The sequence below is a fragment of the Ictidomys tridecemlineatus genome, chromosome 11 (assembly GCF_052094955.1).
Source record: "Ictidomys tridecemlineatus isolate mIctTri1 chromosome 11, mIctTri1.hap1, whole genome shotgun sequence".
NCBI lineage: Eukaryota > Metazoa > Chordata > Mammalia > Rodentia > Sciuridae > Ictidomys > Ictidomys tridecemlineatus.
Window position 1 is genome coordinate 14,489,730 of NC_135487.1, and position 19,356 is coordinate 14,509,085.

The 19,356-nt window shown below is 44.8% G+C and overlaps 1 protein-coding gene and 2 long non-coding RNA genes across 5 annotated transcripts in view; 2 read left to right on the plus strand and 1 right to left on the minus strand.

The window, feature by feature from the left end:
• Nucleotides 1-276: 276 nt before the first annotated feature.
• On the minus strand, nt 277-15,890 carry LOC120890661 (uncharacterized). Its single transcript, XR_005735017.2, has 2 exons — nt 14,760-15,890; nt 277-2,419 (listed from the first exon to the last, which is right to left on the minus strand). It is a non-coding gene; the product is annotated as an uncharacterized LOC120890661 (long non-coding RNA).
• Nucleotides 2,260-14,012, plus strand: LOC144367925 (uncharacterized). Of its 2 annotated transcripts, none has more exons than XR_013427569.1 (3): nt 2,260-2,416; nt 2,506-2,612; nt 13,893-14,012. It is a non-coding gene; the product is annotated as an uncharacterized LOC144367925 (long non-coding RNA). The 2 variants fall into 2 exon arrangements; XR_013427568.1 differs by lacking the exon at nt 13,893-14,012 and adding an exon at nt 5,205-10,556.
• The window catches only part of Cdc42 (cell division cycle 42), a 42,137-nt gene continuing 37,529 nt past the window's right edge, over nt 14,749-19,356 (plus strand). The window contains exon 1 of one of the 2 annotated variants that reach the window (XM_013364570.4): nt 14,749-14,890. The gene's annotated coding sequence lies outside the window, so the exon portion shown is untranslated. The remainder of the gene's footprint in view (nt 14,891-19,356) is intronic. The other variant, XM_013364567.4, reaches the window with a different exon arrangement.

The following is a 19,356-nucleotide window of genomic DNA, read 5'->3' on the forward strand; positions in this document are numbered from 1 at the left end:
AGCACCCATGATTTTAAAGTCCCACTCCTGTTTGTGTATATGATTCTCACTGTTGTAGCCTAATGTCATATAGAATGCCAGGAAGTGCATGCAAGGTCATTCATTCTTTCTGCTGTTAAGAATCTATGTTTCTTCTTGGGGCTGGGGCTGTAGCTCAGTGGCAGAGTGCTTGCCTAGCATATGTGAGGCAGTGGGTTCGATCCTCATAAAAATAAAATATCCATCTACAACTACAAATACTTAACAAAAAAAATCTACATTTCTCAATAGGAAAGATAGTTTTGTCAGGTTTATTATACTTTCCTGTGTACATATGTGAATACACCATAGTGAATCTCAACATTGTATACATTCACAATCCTGGGATCCTAATTAGAATAAGATATATTCTGTGCTTATATAAATATACCAAAGCAGATTTTACTATAATATATAACTAAAAAGAACAACAAAAAAAGAGTCCATGTTTCTCTTTGTTGGGGTTGGTGGCAAGTGCTGCTAATCCCATGGACTTGGGAGACTGAGGTAGGAGGATCCCAAGTTCAAGGCCAGCCTCAGGCACTTGTCATGGCCCTAAGCAACTTAGTGAGACCCTATCTCAAAATTTAAAAAAGGCTGGGGATGTGGCTCAATGATTAAGCGCCTCTGGGTTCAATCCCTGGTACAGCGCCTCCTCTATGATAAAACAAAACTGTTTCTCATTTTGGCAAACTATTCGCACATTTTCTCAATTGTGTCAATTGATCCAGCAAAAAGAAAACAAAAATAAAATTTCTAGTAGCTTTTTAAGAAAACCTTGTTAAATTTGGAAAGCTTACACAACCTGGGCCTGGACAAGATCCACGAGATCAGGGTGGATCTTTTTGGTCTGTTTTAGCTGACCTTGACTTTTGTAATTGTGCCTGGGAGTCTGAAATATGTGCAGAGTCCCAGAATGGAGACTGAAGTTTCCCTAGGGCTGCAGATAAAGAAGTACAGAGTGATCAAATGAGCTCACCACCAACTGAGACGGTAGCTGGGGAGCCAGAAGCCATCCTAGTATTTGCTTCCTGGGTTCAGGTTCCATGGGAACCTGCTGGACTCCCTCCAGAGACCCTCACTGAACACTGTTGAGGACCTCACTGCTGTGCCACAAAGCAGTTCCCTCCACCCTTCAACCTCCAGGGAGAGGTTGAGGAAGTCCTGTTATGAAGTTGAAGCTGGGCCTGGGGACATCCTAGGACATCTCAGGAGCTTGCTGAACAGCGGTTGAGATTTTGATGGTCACATGAAGGAGAGATGCTGGTGAGGAGCAGCTCCAGGCTGTGCAGCCTAAGAAGCTCAGAGCTCAAGCGCTGAGGGGTCAACCTGGAGTCAGAATCACTGGCTCTCTGCCTGCTTGTGAGAAGTAAAGCAGAGCTTCTCTTTGTTGTAGAATCCAACTTTGGCTTTGGGAAATCTGAACCTCCATCTTGGAGCTTGTTTTTGAAGCTGAAAGCCCTTCAAAGCCCGTGACTGGACCTCCTTTTGGCTGGAGCTGCTTTAGTTCCTGGGACTATAAATTCCAGAAGGAATTGCTTTGCCCTCTTGTTAGGACAAGTGTCCTGCTACTTGGAACAAGAGTTTGTTTTTCTTCTACGAGATGCCTCCTTCTTTTGTACTTTGTAATATGTTTAATGTTTTTTGTTTTTTGTATCCAAAGAGGTAATCAGCTTTAGTTTTCAGAGTTCATGATTCTCACTTTGATGACATGACATGAAAGTTTCTGAAACCCCACCGTAACTTGTTGGGGATGCTCTTGAAGTATTAAAATTTGGTTCTTGATAATAATATGTCCTGTGGTAATCACCACGGTCAGTGTTTGGGTAAGGTAATATTCTCAGGAGTAGGTGTGACCTGGAGGTAAGAACTATGGCCGTGTTCACTGAGCAGAGACAGGAACAGTTGTGGCCTTTGTTTTCAAAACAGGATTTAAATTGGACAAAACTAAGAAAGGGATAAACAGGGTCACAAGAGGTAAGTTGCACTTAGGCAGAGCTGTCCCACTTGCTCCTTCTCCATTTCCATTCCCTCTGTACTGCTGCTTGTCCTTGGGCAGACACCTCCCTGTGACGCTGAGACACTGTTCCATTCTGCTCTGCCTGCAACAGAGGTCACGCTTGCTTTTCTGTGTTCTGAGACCTGTGTTTTGACTGACAGCCGAAACAGAGCAGTGGCTGTGGTGGTGACTGAGTAAACAGCAGCTGCTTCCCCAGCTCAACCCTGTCTGGAGGAACCTTTCTGCCTCTGTCTTGGTTCTTGGGCTTGTAGATCTGCTCCTGTGACAAGCTTGGTGCCAGTTCAGAAATGGCTTTTGAAGCTGATTGCTCGGTGTGGCACTTTTATGTCTTCTGCTGATGCTCATTCAGTACTTCCTTTGCCTCCAGGAGTGTTCTAGGTGCTAGAATACAAATACAAAACCCAGTTTTATGGAAGTGTGTAGTTTTCTAGAAGCAGCGTTTAAAAATCTTTTTATTTTTTCTTTAGAGACAGGGTCTCACAAAGTTGCTCAACTGTCCTTGGAGTTGTGATCCTCCTGCCTCAGCGTCCCGAGCCACTGGGATTACAGGCGTGCATCACCATGCCTGGCTCTGGTAAGTCTTAAGAAGCTCTTAGGAGCAGGGGATGGTGGCACATGCCTGTAATCCCAGGGGCTCTGGAGGCTGAGGAAGGGGGATTATAACTTCAAGGCCACCCAGAGCAATTAAGTGACACCCTGTCTCCAAATAAAACATAAAAAGGGCTGGGGATGTGGCTCAGTGGTTTAGCACCCCTGGGTTCAATCCTCAGTACAATCAATCAATCAATCAATTATTATTTTACAATTTAAAATAACATATTTCTAAGCTCTTTAGTTAGATTATTTATTTATTTGGCCATGTTAGGGATTGAGCCCAGGGTCTGATGCATGGTAGGCATGTGCTGTACCGCTGAGCTATATTCCAGAAAAATAACATTTATTGACACACACAGAGTATGGGGGGAACCCCCAAATCAAAAATGACCCTTAATCACTGACTTTTTTCTTTCTTTTCCTTTCCCTCCCATCTTCTCTTCTTCTGTCCTGAGGTGTGAACCCAGGATCTCACACATGCTTGTTAACTGTTCTACCACTGAGCTATGTACTATTTTTTTTTTTTTTTGGTACTGGAGATTGAACACAGGGGCACTTTACATTGAGCCACATCCCCAGCCCTTTTTATTTTTATTTGGAGACAGGGTCTTGCTAAGTTACTGAGGCTGGTCTCAAACTTGTGATCCTCCTGCCTCAGCCTCCTGAGCTGCTGGAATTACAAGTGTGCACCACTGCGCCTGGCCCTACTGACATTTTTTAAAGGTGAAAGAAATATTTGCCTGTGGATAAAAAAGTTAACTAATATACGAGAGAATGGCATAAAAGTAAAAATTAATTAGCTTGTTATATCAATTTTTTATTAATTTCTTCCAGAAAATCACATGTGAGCAGAAACATACACACACATTATATAACTGTTTTTTTATTTACACAAAATTCATAAGCATGTTTGGTATATATTTATTTTTTTAAAATTTTTTTAGTTGTCAGTGGACTTTTATTTTATTTATATGTGGTGCTAAGAATCAAACCCAGTGACACACATGCTAGGCAAGCACTGTACCATTGAGCTGTAACCCAGTCCTTGGTGATGTTCATTCAGTACTTCCTGTGCCATAAATTTCTTTATTGCCCAGTGAGACTTAAAGGTCTTTTGCTTACCAATATAGAGAGATTTGCTTTCTTTACTTTGCAGCTATTTAATGTCGCCTTGTTCCACTTTCCAATAGGAAGTGCAAGGTCAGGATTTAGGCATGGAGTCACACCTTTGAAGCACAGGGGAGGTTTAGAGAGGTGAGTGACAGAGCCAGGACTCAGTTTCCATATTTTGAAACCATCACTAGTTTCTCCCAACAGACCCGGGATACCAGTTCTTTTCCAAGGAAGTGAATTTCCAGATGAGAGTTCTTTTCCCACATAAACAAGAAGTGGGGAGGCTAGAGTTTATCTGCATTTCTTCTGGCCCTAGCCCCTCATGCCTTTGCTATAGGCCACACTATCTGAATGTCAGAGTGGACCAGCTCCAATGTCTCGAGACCTTTGGAATTCAGGAGTAGAGAAATTCCCCATACCTAGTCCCCTCCCTGAGTGGCTCTGGTGTCTGTGTAGCCAGTCGATTGTGTTCTTAAGTCAATCCAGACCCTGATTCTAAAGAATTGAGAACTTATATATGTGTGAGTGATGTGGAAGGAGGAGGGTGATGAAGAAATGTCCCTACCAGGTAGCTGCAGTGAAAGCCGGTGCTGGGAGGACAGGTAACCTGAGATTCCTAGTGACCTACTGGTGCCATGGAAAAACATGTCATCTGTTGGGCAGCTACTCCCTGAGCAGTGAGTGGTTGCCAGGCCCTGACTACTGGGAGGAAGCCAGCTCCAGGGGACATGGAGGCCACAAGGAGTCCACCACGATGGGGGTGGTGGCTGGAGGACTCTGGTGCAGCTGGCCTTCCCAGGAATATCATGTGTGGTCAGTTTCCATAGGCAGCTCAGTGCAAGGCACTTGACAATGGCCTGACTGTTCTTCTAAACATTTTCTTCTCACCCACTGCTGTGCATTTATTGGGCATTTTCCCTTGGCCCAGAATGTCCCTCCACTTTACCTCCCCCGTCTTTGCCAGCCTACTCCTATTCCTTTTTTCTTTTCCTTCCTTCTTTCTTTTTTTTTTTTTTTTGAGGTGTGATCTCACTATGATGCCAGGCTGGCATTCAACTCCTGGGATTGATTGTGGTCCTGGGCTCAGTGATCCTCTTGCCCAGGCTCCTGAGTAGCTTGGACTACAGCACAGCCCACCATGCCGGCCAGCCTGCTTGTTTTTCTTTTTCAGTGCTAGGAGTTGAACCCAGGGTGTCGCACATCCTGAGAAACTGCTCTACCCTGAACTGTACCCGGGCCTCTCGTTCTTTATGATATGGACCTGGTGACCTTAATGAAGCCTTCTTTGGTTTCTGCTTTGAACCTACATTTGAGGTCCTCCCATGCGTTCCAGTAACACCTTAATTGTCGTTCTCTCTCAGTCCCTGTTCATTCAGCACGTATGCATTATGTACCCGATGTGCCATCCCTGTTCTGGGTATTACACTAAGCACACCCTCTCCTTTCTGTCCCCTGGCAGGTTGTGAGCTCCTCCAAGAGGGAATCTGCATTTCTGTCATCTGACATAGGGCCTGTGCAGGGCTGATCTCAGCACACAGCCTGACATTTGTGGGACATGTGGCTGCTGCCTGACTTATGGGTTTTCTTTCTAGTGAACGCAATTAACTGTAGTAAATGGGTGACCATTAAATGTTATGTTGGGGAGGGAACAAAGAATGGGACCACTAATTCCTGTGGGTGGGTTGAGGATGGAGGTAAAAATAAAACAAAAATAGGTGGGGGAGGCTTCACTCAGGAGGCTGCTTCCTGCTCTGTCAGCACCTGACCTTGCAATGAGGTGAGGTTAACTGCCCTTGGCTGGCTCTGCTTAAAAGCTCAAGGGCCCCTTTGGTGCTTAGCAACAACCTTGAGTGCCTAGAATGGTGATTTTGAAGCTGGGTGTGGCTCCTGGGCAGGAAGCCACCACCACCACCAAAACAGCCTGGGCCTCCTGCACTTCCTCCCTCCAAACTCCACCCCCGGCTGGGTCCACAGTGTTTTGGAACCCTGTCTTAGCAGCACAAATGAGAAGTCCCTAGCAGTGGTCACTTCTCCACTTATGAGGTATATGATTTCAGACAAGTTCTCTCTGAGCTTCATTTCCTATATTGGCTTTGTCCCTGTCTGGTTCCCAGATAAGGCTATCCTCCCACAGCACTGGAGGAACAGAAGACCTCCATAAGTACTCTGTACCTGAGTCTGCTTGGTGAGGGGAGGACTGAGTCATTCTTTCCTGACTGTCTGATCTTGCTCTTTCCTCTGAGCCCCTCTGCCAAGCCGGCCTCATCTTCTCAGTCCTGATTTCTACAGATCCTGTCCTGCCCTCCCACTCCCCCTGCCTCCCTTTCCCCTAGGATTATCTTTTGCACAGTCAAATCTCATCAAGACTCCCAAACATCTACATCTTGGCAAATCACAAGCGTTTTGTTTTTTAGGTCATTACTATTGCTGTAGTGATCTTTCATTTTTTAACAATTTAAATATAGCATGCCTCTTGTAAATTACACAAATCTTAACAGCTCAATGAATTTGTAGAAGTGGGCATATTGGTATAGCTGCCTTCCAGATCGAAATATAGAAGGTTGACCCAGACATAGTGGCACATGCCTGTAGACCCAACCACTTGGGAGGCCGAGGCAGGAGGATTGCTTGAGTTTGTGAGTTCCATGCCAGCCCGGGCAACATGGTGAGACCAAGTCTCCAAAGTAAAAACAACAACAATAACAAAAATCTGAATATTTCCTCATGTCCTCCTCCAGCCATTAATCCCCTGAGAGATAACTGCTCTTTAATATGATGTCTGCATTTCTAACTGCCCTAGAGTAGAGTTTCCTGTTTCTGAACTAGTGGGATCATTTCGTAGGTGGCTTCTTGTGCTGGGTAGACGATGGACGTCGAGCATCCTGTTTTCCATGCCTGGGCACCTGGACATGCCAGTTCTTTCTGCCAGGATGAGGCGTGCCCTCTCCTGGCCCACCCAGTCTGGGCACCTTCTTGAGACCCAGATCAAACCTTCCCCCTTTGGGAAAACCTTCCTTGGTCACCTGTGAGTCTGAATCCCAGCTCCTCCACCTTTCAGCTGTATGATGGCAAATGTTACCAACCTCTCCATGCCTGATTTTGGTTGATGGGTTTTCCTATTTCAGAGTTCTGGTGAATTTCAAGTGAGCTGATACATATTAAATACTTAGAGCAGTGCCTGAAGCAGAGGAAGAACTTAATAAGCGGCAGCTGTGACTATTGTGAGTGCTCTGCTTTCCTCATTCCCCTACATCTGCCCAAAGATTTAAATCTTGTTTGCCTCACTGTGAGATCTTAATTCCTTGAGTAGCGCATGGATTTTCATTTCCTTGTATTTCCACAACAGAGACATATTCAGTGTGCACTGTGTTCTGGCACTGAGGGTCCAGTGGTGAAGGAAGCCCCTGAATTGACTTTTTAGTGGGAGGAGAGAGATGCTAAGAAAAATAAAGAAGTGAGACAATATGAAGGTAGTAATAAACTTGAAGAAGGAAATAAGGCAGCGTGAGGTGATAGTGGTTGGAAAAGCTCTTCTTGAAGAGATGGCATTGAGCAAAGATCTGCAGGTAGAAAGCAGCAGGGATGTGCAGAGGCACCGAGGCAGGCATAATAAACCCAGGATGTCTAAGGACGTTGAAGAGAGCAGTGTGGCTGGAGCCCAGAGAGGGCGTGGTCCACTTGAGGATGGAGTGATGGTCAAGGGCCAGCTGCCGAGGGCCTTGTAGGTCACAGCTTTGGATTTTATCCCAAGGGAGGGGAAAATCCATTAATCCATTAAAGGCATTAATAAGAGGGGAATGTCATTCTTTGTATCCAAGGCACTGAGCACGAAAGAGACACTAACTATTGAATATAGACTACAACATGCTCCTGACCAACCAGCCAACGTGAGCAATTCTAGATTGTATTTAAGCTGAAGTTGTGACATGTGATACTCTGTTTTTTTTTTTTAATTTATTGAGCCCAGGGGTACTCTACTATTGAGTTACATCCACAGCCCTTTAATTTTTTTTTTTTTTTTTTGAGACAGGGTCTTGCTAAGTTGCTTAGGGCCTCACTAGGTTGCTGAGGCTGGCCTCAAACTTGGGATCCTCCTGCCTCAGCCTCCTGAGTTTCTGAGTCTACGGGTGTGTACCACCACACCTGGCTGTAGATTCTTACCAAACCTTGCAGGGATGGTGATGGAGTTCTGTTCCTGGTAGTCTTTCTTCCCTCCCCTGTCCCAACTCATCCGCCTATCTGCAGTGACCCAGATCACTTGCACTGGACAGGTGTAACTGAGATGAGGGAGGCAAGCCTGGACCAGTTAGAGAAAAGTCAGGAAAGAAACAGGTTTGGTCAGTTCCTCTCCTTTCTTCAACTCCAACAAGGGTTCAGGTCTCTGAGCAAGCATAGTGTATGGAATAGGGACATAGCAGGGGGCTGCACAAGAAGGAGACCCTCAGTGAGAGCCCATTAAAGTATGGCCACCAAGCAGGAACATTTCTGGAGTCCCAGCAGCAGACTGGGGATCGCTGCAAGGCCTGGCCCATGAGCAGCCAGAGCAGTCAGGATGAAGGTGCAGATTTCATGCAAGGATATTAGCCTTTTAACAAGAGAGACATTATTTTTATTAATTTTTTTAGTTGCAGATGGACACATACCTTTTTAAATTTAATTTTATGTGGTACTGAGGATCAAACCCAGTGCCTCACATGTGCCAGGCAAGCACTCTACCACTGAGCCACAACCCCAGCCCTTTATTTTTAATTTTTTAAAAAATATTTTTTAGTTTTAGGTGGACACAATATCTTTATTTTATTTTTATGTGGTGCTGAGGATCGAACCCAGTGCCTCACGCATGCCAGGTGAGTGCGCTACCACTTGAGCCACATCTCCAGCCCCTATTTTTTATTTTAAGTCAGGGTCTCCCTAAGTTGCTTAGGGCCTCACTAAGATGCTGAGGCTGGCCTTGAACTTGTGATCCTCCTGCTTCAGCCTTCTGAGTTGCTGGGATTATAGGGGTTCACCACAGTTCCCAGCTGAGAGATTTTGTCTTAATGCTATTGTTATTATTTTTTTAAAAATTTTTATAGTTGTGTATGGACAGAAAGCCTTTATTTGTTTATTTTTATGTGGTACTAAGAATTGAACTCAGTGCCTCACACCATGCTAGGCAAGTGGTCTGCCCCTGAGCTACAGCCCCAGCTCACAATGCTATTATTTTTAACTTTCATTTTTATGAATTACTACACATGAGAAAAGCACATAAAATGCCCAAGTATAACAAATAATTACGAAGCAAATACCCATGCATCACCCAGGTCACGGATGTTGCCAACACCGCCCCTCCCCCTCCCTTCTGGATTATAACCCCCTTTAGATGTGGCCAGTAGCTCGGTTTTTAGGATAATCTCTTCATCCTTTTTTCTTTCTAGTTTTGCTGCCTATGAATCACATTGAAAGCTTTAAATTAGGATTTTCTCACACAAATTCTAAAACTGCAGACCACAGAGAGCTGCATCTTTGAGGTAGATCCTCCTCCCCTTTAGTGAACCTTGGCAGGTTCCAGGAGATAGACGGCAGCGGCTTTGTGGTCTTTGCCATTTGGCACAGAATGCAGCTCTAGGCTTCTCTCATGCAGCCTCTGGTGTACACACCAGTGAATGATTCCAGTATGGTATGCTTTAAATACAAAATCTTGAAAGGACTGATTGCCAGGGGTGTCCAGGAGGCTTCCGAGCTGAGGCCCAGGTTACTCAGTGAAGGAAAGAAGAATTGGAGTTTGGCGGAGTGGGGACACAGGGTCAGTGTTGGTGAAAGGTATGGTCCATTTGGGAAGGAGAGTGGGACTTGACGGATAGGATGGGTGAGCAGGAAAGGTGTTTTAGATAGCAGGAGCAGGGGCAGAGAGCTAAGAAATCATGGTGCCTGTATGTGTAATGCTAAGAAATCCAGTCTAGCTGTGTGAGGGAAGGTGTGATGGTTACTTTTATGTCAACTTGATCTGTGCCTAGATGTTTGGTCAAACATTGTGTTGGGAGTGTCTGTGAGCATGTTTCTAGAAGAGAGTGTGCAAGGCAGGTTGCTGTTCCTTATGTGGGCGAGCCTCATCTGATTAGTTGAAGGCTTGTGTAAAACATGAAGGCTGACCCTCCCCCAAGTAAGGCAAAAATCTTTCTCATTTTCAGACTCAAGCTAAAACATGAATTCTTTCTTTTTTTCCCCTTCTGGTACTGGGGATTGAATCTAGGGGTGCTTTGCCACTGAGCTACATCCACAGCCCTTTTTATTTTTTATTTTGAGCCAGAGTCTCACTAAGTTGCTGAGGCTGGCCTTGGACTTGCAATCTTCCTGCTTCTGCCACCCAGGCTTCTGGGATTATGGGTGCGCACCACTGTGCCCTGCTGAAACAATGAGTCTAAGCATGAGCTCTCCTGGGTCTCAGGCCTTTCAATGTGGACTGGAATGAGAACCCTTGACTGTCCTGGATCCCCAGCTTGCCCACCCATCCTGCAGACCTTGGGATTTGCCAGCCTCTGTAATTACATAGGCTAGTTCTCTGCCTGTCGATGGATCTTTACATCTGTTTACATCCTATTGGTTGGTTTCTCTGGAGAACCCTAGCTAATACCAAAGGGAAATAGCAAGAACTTAGAATAGCAAGTTGGTGCCAGACAGTGGAGGCCCAGTATATATGCCCAACTAAAGAACTTTGAATCTTCCTCTGAAGACAAAAGAGAAAACCAAGGAATGACTCATTGGAGCTGAGATCTGTGAAGGTGAATGTTTCCCTGAGTAAAATGAATTAAAGCACAGATTCTTAAAAGAAGCCTCTAGAGACTGGACATGAGTTTCATGGACATAGAGTCTACAAGGCAGAAAAGTTTGGGTTCCCTTGGATGTCAAGGATACAGGAGCCAAGTACAGATAGAGGTTCTGTAGCACCTGCAGAAGATAGGAATGGAGGACAGACTTGACGATGCTCGTGGGACCTCGGAGAAGCTGGGGATTTGGAAATGGGGGTGAGAACAGGGGCTGGAGGAGGTAGAGATCTGGGAGCCCTCTGCACAGAGGGTAGTGACATATTACACAGGGCCCCCGGGGGACAGGGATTGCAGAATCTTGGATTGTAAGAGAAACGTAACTCCACCTGGTTCAGGCAGCAGAGGGAATTTGTAGGCTCATGTGACCAAAAACTGAAGCAAGACTGGACCCAGTGGCTCATGCAAGGTTACTGGGACTTGGTTTTACATCTCATCTCCGTCTCTCTCTGCTCTGCTTCCCCCCCTCTGCCTTGGTCTCATTCTCAGGCAGACTCTCTCCTCCCTGTGGGAAGCTGGCTGCCAGTAGTGCCACCATCACACACAGATCCCAGCAAATAGATCCATTGAAATGGACAGTTCTGTCCAAGTGCCATAATTGGAGCTTATTGGATCACATGCCAGTTGTTGAAATGCAGCGGTAAAGAGTCTTTCTACAGTGCTCTGATTGGCCAAGCCTGGGTCACATGTTTGTCCCTGCATATAGGGACAGGGTCTTCTCTTCTAGTGGTACTAGGATTGAGAGTGGAGGCAGGGGCTCCTCCAGGAGAGATGGTGGATATTGGAATGCGTACCACAGGCAAAGGGGAGCTGGAGGCTCATGGGCGGCTCCCCAGTTACTAGGAGAGAGAAGCTGGAGTCTGGGCTGGCAGCACAGCAGAGGTTGGGGTCAACTAGTAACACCTTTCTAATTGGGGTCAGTGAAACGTCAAGGAGAGACTGACAAAAACCTAACGTAGTGCTGAGTGAGTTCCTGTCCTCAGAATAAAGGCAGGAAAAGCCTAATAGTCGATACTAATACTAGGGAAAGGGCAGATTTTGTTTGGGAACATTCATGGGATTTTGTGACATGGGATGAAGGAAAGGGCAGTGCCTTGTGGAAGGAGAGAAACACCACATCCCCCTGCAGTTTAAGAAACTAAGCTTATACATTTATGTAGTCAAAAATTACAGTAGCCTGGGCTAGAGGTGGTGCAGCTCAGGGGCAGAGCATTTGCTTAGCATGGAGAAGGACTTGGGTTTGATTACCAGCAATGAAAAAGAATTTTACAATAGCCCAAACTAAATTCCAACAGTAGGAGATTGAGTAAATATTGTAATGCCCACATAGTAGAATGAGCCATTACAAATGATGCTTTATTTGGCTTGGAAAGACATCCATAGTGTAGTTTTGAGTGAGAGAAGGAGCTTACAGTTTTATTTTTCTGCAATAAATGTATATCCATAGAAAAATGCATACTGTGGAAACATGTATACCAACATGTTCATAGTTGGTATCATTAGGTGTGGTACTACACAGAGGCTTATGATTTATTTTAAAAAATATATATTTTAAAAGTATTTTTTAATTGTTGATGGACCTTTATTTTATTTACTTGTATGTGGTGCTGAGAATCGAACCCAGTGCCTCACGCATGCTAGTCAAGCACGTTACCACTGAGCCACAACCCCAGTCCCTTAAATATATTTTTTAATATTTATTTTTTAGTTGTAGTTGTCAATACCTTTATTTATTTATTTATTTATTCATTCATTTATGTGATGCTGAGGATGGAATCCAGGGCCTTGCCTGCTTTAGGCAAGAGCTCTACTGCTGAGCCACAATCCCAGACTGGTTTATGATTTTTTTCTTTCTTTCTATTTTTTTTTAAAAGAGAGAGTGTGAGAGAGAGAGAGAGAGAGAGAGAGAGAGAGAGAGAGAGAGAGAGAGAGAGAGAGAGAGAAATTTTTTTTAATGTTTATTTTTCAGTTTTCGGCTGACACAGCATCTTTGTTTGTAGATGGTGCTGAGGATCGAACCCGGGCTGCACGCATGCCAGGCGAGTGTGCTACCGCTTGAGCCACATCCCCAGCCCAGGCTTATGATTTCTTTAGAATAAATATGTTGTGGGCTGGGATTGTGGCTCAGCGGTAGAGTACTCACCTAGCATGTGTGGGACGGGACGCAGGTTCAATTCTCAGCACCACATAAAAATAAAATAAATACAATAAAAGTATTGTGTCCAACTACAACTAAAAAAAAAACTTAAAAAATTATATATGCTGGGTGGTGTGATATCATAGTAGTTAACTAGACCCAGCCTCTGGAGAGCAAGTCCCTGCTCTGCCACTGCCTGCTATGATGACCTTAGGCAAGTCTCTTAATGCCTCTGAGAATCAATTCATGCATCCACAAAATGAGGGTGATACTTCCTAACTCACAGGTTGGTTGTATTAAATTAGTAACTACTACTGGGCTTGGTGTTTGCACACTTGTAATCTTAGTTACTTGGGAGGTTGAGGCAGGAGGATTTTTCAAGTTCATCAGCCTAAGCAATTTGGTGAGATCCTCTCTCAAAATAAATAAAAAGGACTGGAGATGTAGTTCAGTGGTAAAGCATCCCTGGGTTCAATCCTCAGTACACAAAGAAATAAAGAAATAATCTATTACCACATGCAAAACTGTTAGCATCAGGCCTGTAGTAAACACTAAAAAATGTAGTTGCTCTTGTAATTAAAAAATACAAAAGAAAACATGACTATTAGGACTGGGATTGTGGCTCAGTGGTAGAAAGATTGCCTAGCATGTGTGAGGCACTAGGTTCGATCCCTGGCATCACATAAAAATAAACAAATAAAGTAAAGATGTTGTGTCCATGTACAACTAAAAAAAAAAAAAAACCACACGACTATTAGATCAGCTATATTGGAGTTAGGAGACTTTCTTGGCCAAATATGTGAAATATTATTAAAATAAGTTAGTTTCTCCATCATTAGAATGCATCTGTGAATGAAAAAGGGAAGATCTCTGTTTTCCCGCAGCTTGCACAGTGTCAGAGAAGACAGGTGAATAAACATAGTAAAAAAAAATATAGGGGCTGGGGATGTGGCTCAAGCGGTAGCAAGGTCGCCTGGCATGCGTGCGGCCCGGGTTCCACATACCAACAAAGATGTTGTGTCCGCCGAGAACTAAAAAATAAATATTAAAATTCTCTCTCTTTTTTTTTTTAAAGAGAAAGGGGGGGGAGAGAGAGAATGAGAGAGAATGAGAATTTTTTTTAAAGAAAGAGTGAGAGAGTGAATGAGAGAGAGAGAGAGAGAATGAGAGAGAGAGAGAGAGAATTTTTAAAATATTTATTTTTCAGTCTTTTTCGGCGGACACAACATCTTTGTTTTGTATGCGGTGCGGAGGATGGAACCCGGGCGAGCGCGCTACCGCTTGAGCCACATCCCCAGCCCTCTCTCTCTCTTAAAAAAAAAAAAAAAAATATATATATATATATAAATAAATATATGTAATAAATATAAATAAAATAAATAACCGGGTGGCGCCCGCCTGTAATTCGAGCGGCTGGGGAGGCTGAGGCAGGAGGATCAGAAGTTCAAAGCCAGCCTCAGCAACGGTGAGGCACTGAGCAACTCAGTGAGACCCTGTCTCTAAATAAAATACAACATAGGGCTGGGGATGTGGCTCCGTGGTTGAGCGACCCTGAGTTCAATTCCCGGTACCAGGAAAACAAAAACAAAAACCAAGATAGGATGATCAGGGAGGGCAGAGACATATGAGGTGCAGGGAAAAAGAGGAAGGCAGAGCAATAAATGCAAGGCCTTGGGAAGGGAGGAAGTCTCCAACCCAACAGCAAACTCATGTGGCTGCAGCCAGGGACACCGAGGTCTGGGCAGAGTAAGAAGAGCGGAGTTCACCTCTCAAGCCGAGCGGATTGAACGTACGCCCGGGGTTATCAGGAAGTCATCCACTTGCAGTGATCTCGGACAAGTCACTACTCTCTCAGAAGCTAAAGGGGATAATTCTTTGCTTCAAGAGGTTGCAAGATTAAAATAAACGTTAGTGTCAGCGCTTTACACTCAATCATAAGGAAAGAGGTGCGGAGCACAGCTGAGAAGGTGGGAGGCGGGCAAACCGCAGCAATCCCGGCTGGTGGGAGGAGACTCAGGCTCCGCCCCGCCCCGCCCCGGACCGCCCCTCCCGGGACCGCTCCCGCCTCTCTTACCTCCTCGTCCCACCCACTTCCGCGGGCACCCAACCGTGCGTCTCCTGCGTGCTGACGTCAGGTGCGTGCCCCTGTCCGGCAGCCGAGGAGACCCCGCGCAGCGCTGCCAACGCCCCGGCGGAGAAGCTGAGGTGAGTGCGGGGCCTGAGGCTCCCAGCGAGAGCGGCTCCCCCACCGTCCGGTCACCCCGCGCGATCCCCCCAGCCCTCTTCGGTCTCTAGGGCCTCGGGTGTCTGGGGCCCCCGGGGGTCAGGGGGCATAGAGCGCTGGGCAGCGCCGGGCTCGCGTGCGCCCGCGGGCTCGTGCGGGTCCGGATTCTGCGGGAACTGAGGGGAGGGGTCGCGGCGGGGCGCTCGCCCGCGAGAGGTGCGCGGCCGGGCCCGGGGTGCCGGACTGAGGGCGCGGCCGGGCCGGGCTGTCACCGGCAGCGGCGGAAGGAAGGGGTCACACCCATCCAGCCGCCGGCTCCCCTCCCCCTCCCTTCGGCCCTCGGGCTCCCGAGGTCCTGCGGGCGGGATGCTGGGCTCAGGGCCGCAGGACCGCCTGCGGGCGCTTGGGCGCCGGGGCGGGCTGGGGCCGGTTCTCAGAGCTCGGGGGCTGGGTCCTGCCCGCTGCGCTCCGGCGTGGACTTCCTGCTTCGCGGGGCACCGCCGCGGACATTTTGCGGCGGGCGGGGGAGGGGAGCGGAATTGCGACCGCGGCGGGGAAGTGGCGGCGGGGAGGGTCCGCCCGGCTGCCGGCTGGGCCTCCGCCGGGCGCCGCTCCGCGGCCTCCAGCCCGGTGCTTGGCTGGGCAGGGCGGGTCTCTGCCCGGCGCCCCCAGTTGCACCGACTCTTGCCTTGGGTTGAGTTCCTGGTCTTGCCGTTTGCTTCTCCGACTCTGCTCTTGTTCGGCTCAGGCTTCGCTTTCAGGGAGTTACCTAACCACCTCCCGAAACCGCTTCCTTAATTCCCCTTGCTAGGGGGAAATTTTCTTTGTTCGTTCCCCCCCTCCCCTTTAAGTCCAAGAGAAATGCAGTGTGGAAGATTACGTCATCGCAGTATATAAGGGGTGAGAGTTTTAACTCCTACAAGTCAGGGGCTCACCAAGTTAAGACAGCTTCCTGCGGACTTGGTCCGGCCATCACCCAGGGGCCCGTTCTGCCGGCTTCCCAAACACATCGTATTCAGACATGAGGTTTTGAAATCCTGGTATCTGCGTTCTTGGCTGTTTCAAATGTGTCTAAACGTAAGACACACCATCTGTAGTCGCTTAGGCGTTAACTTTAAGGTCCCCAGTCAACTTATATGAGGGAGCAATTCCTGGGTCCAAAATGGCTTTCCTAGACTGTTTGACTTCTCAATGGCTTATTTGATGAAGAAAATATGCCCAAGTCTACTCAAGCTCCCTCTTTGTGGTAAGGATATGTTGAAAAGAGAACCAGTTATTTTTATGCCTAATCTTTGTTTGGTGGGGATTTTAGTGTTGTTACTAAAAATGAATTTTGAATTTTTAATCAAAGAAACCCCAAGTAATATTAACATTTTTAAGCAAGTGAGATCCAATTATATTATGCATCTTTATAATCAAGGGTAGCTCCTGTTGGAACAAGTGCTTTCCCATTGTTACTCATTTGTATATAGAGAACACAGATTACTTGTTAAGAAACACTTAAAAGGAGTGGTAGGTTGAAATCAGCTTTCTGTAGTACGTAGGTGTTACAGAAGATTGGATAGGTATGGAGCTTGGATCTTTTGAAATACATTTGTTAACCTTAACATGGTATCATATTTTAGAAGCACAAAATTGGAACACTTATCTATTTCTTGAGTCTTCTGTAACAGATTTATATATACACACATTTGTCTCTTAAAAATATAATAATATTTTGGATTTACAATACTAGACTGAGACAAGAAGATAAGAGATTGGTAATCAAATATTAAAAATGAGCTCCTAGCCAGGTGTGGTGGCTCATTCCTACTCTGGAGGCTGAGGCAGGAATATCACAAGTTTAAGGCCGGTCTTGGCAATTTTGTAAAATGCTGTCTCAAAATAGAAAGGACTGAGTGCTCCTGGGTTCAATCTCCAGGACACAGGGGCGGTGGTGGGATGGGAAATGAGCTGCTTTCCATTAATCTTTTTTTTTAAGATTTATTTTTTTTTGGTTAGACATGATACCTTTATTTTATTTATTTTTATGTGGTGCTGAGGGTCAAACCCAGGGCCCCGGGCATGCCAGGCTCAGCTCTACCGCTGAGCCACAATACCAGCCCCCATTAATTTCTTTAAGGCCTGAAAGATCAAATCCTCTACTTACCCATAAAATATGTTTTCATATTATGGCCAACACCCATGCTTAGTAAACCAAATTATTTTTTAGGAATCTAAACCAAATGTTGCAGCCTAGAGTAATATGTGAGTGTGAATTAGTGTGATTTTAAAGCCCATCAAGACCAAATATTGAAGTTTTTGCTTCAAGATTCATATTGCTGGGGCTGGGGATGTGGCTCAAGTGGTAGCGCGCTCGCCTGGCATGCGTGCGGCCCCAGTTCGATCCTCAGCACCACATACCAACAAAAGATGTTGTGTCTGCCAAATACTAAAAAAAAAAAAAAAAAATTAAAATTCTCTCTCTCTCTCCCTCTCTCTCACTCTTTCTTTAAAAAAAGAAGAAGATTCATATTGCTTTTTTGGGATACTTTTTCCACTTATAATTTTATGGTATATTAGGGAAGCATTTGTAGTTATTTTTATATTACAAAGTTATACTAATAAAATGTTTTGATCCAATAGCTGTCAAATTTGGGAAATTTTGAAGTACCATTATTTGCCTGGTCTGGATTGTAATATATGTATATATATATTTTTAATTTTATAGCTGTACATGGACAGCATGCCTCTATTCTATTTCTGTGTGGTGCTAAGGATCAAACCTAGTGCCTCACACATTCTGGGCAAGTGCTCCACCACTGAGCCATAGTCTCAGCCCCTGGATTGTAATATTGACAGGCTTTCTTGAAAGTAAAAATCAAATTGTACTTTTCTTTGTAGATACATTTTAAATGCATTTCTCTATTTATTATCCCTAGAGGATAAGGAAAACAATAATCACTTTAGGCTATAAGACTTTGTCTGATAGGGAGGGAGGATTAATATTGTGTTCACTTATCTCCCATAACCAGCTCTTTATATACCTATATATTAAAGGTCTCCATTGTTTTATTATTTATTTATTTAAAAAATTTTAAGATTTATTTATTTAGTTAGTTAGTTCTTAGCGGACACAACGTCTTCGTTTGTATGTGGTGTTGAGGATCGAACCCGGGCTGCACGCATGCCAGGCGAGCGCGCTACCGCTTGAGCCACATCCCCAGCCCATCTCCATTGTTTTATGATAATGCCTATTCAGTGTTTTCTTCCAAATATATTTGGTAATTTCCCCTGTTAGAATGTGAATTCCAAGAGACTTTGGCTTTATCTTGGTATGGCATCCCAGATTTCTAGCACCTAGAATACTGCCAGACACATAATAGATTTCAAGAAATATTTATCAAATGAATGAATTTGGTGATGTCAGAGTGTTAACATTTTCTCTTTCTGAATATTTCCTAGGCCTTCGTGCTATTTTTTCTGAGACAAGTTTTGTGCTTAGTCAGCTATATCCATATTTGGGCCCATTGAAGTGGTGATTACTAATCTCTGCTTTACCTTCTCCATCTGTTAAGTCCTATATCTTCTGCAGCTGCACTATCTGGACAATTTGCCACCATTTAGAAACTCTTCATGATTAGCTCTCTTATTCTCCTAAAAATTATTCTGATTTAACATCTGTTTCCTTATCTTCCTCTATTTCTTTATTTTCAAACAACAGCTTAGTTTTGCTGCTTCTCTACACTATCACATTCTTGGTTCTGTTATGTTTTGTCTCTTAGGAGTTTCTACTTTTAGTTGCTCATGTCTTTTAGTTCAAAGGATTTTTATTAAAACAGTTTTTATTAATGCCATCTCAGCTGTGTCTGCCATTGCTGCTATTGTAAATCCCAGATGTCAGAATACTTCACCAGTTGCTCAGAACATTGTTTTCACTGCTTAATTAGATGAAGTGAAATCAAATCTCTTGCCATGAAAATGGTATTCCTCCTTGCAATTTTAGAAAAAAAATTATTTTAACCTATTATTGGCTTTATGATTATGCAAAATTCCAAAACAATTTCTTTTCCCTCTCTCCTTTCCTTTTGTAACTGCTATGGTGGGCTGGGTTTGTGGCTCAGTGGTTGAGCTCTTGCCTCGCATGGAAGAGGCACTGCATTTAATCTTCGGCACCATATTAAAATTAAATAAAATAAAGATATTGTGTCCATGTACAACTTTAAAAAAAAAAAAAAAAAAAAAAAGAACTGCTATGTTGCCCAGGTTGGCAACTCTTGGGCTCTAGTAATCCTCCCTCAGTATCTCAGATAGCTGGATTTCCAGGCATGTGCTATCATACCTGGCCAGAATGGTTTCTAATACAGCAAAAGATGTATTGCTGAATTATGGATTCAGAAAGTGCTTTGTCACCTGAATAAAACCTCTGATTTAAGCTGTGTTGCTCACTTGTGTATGTCACCCCCAA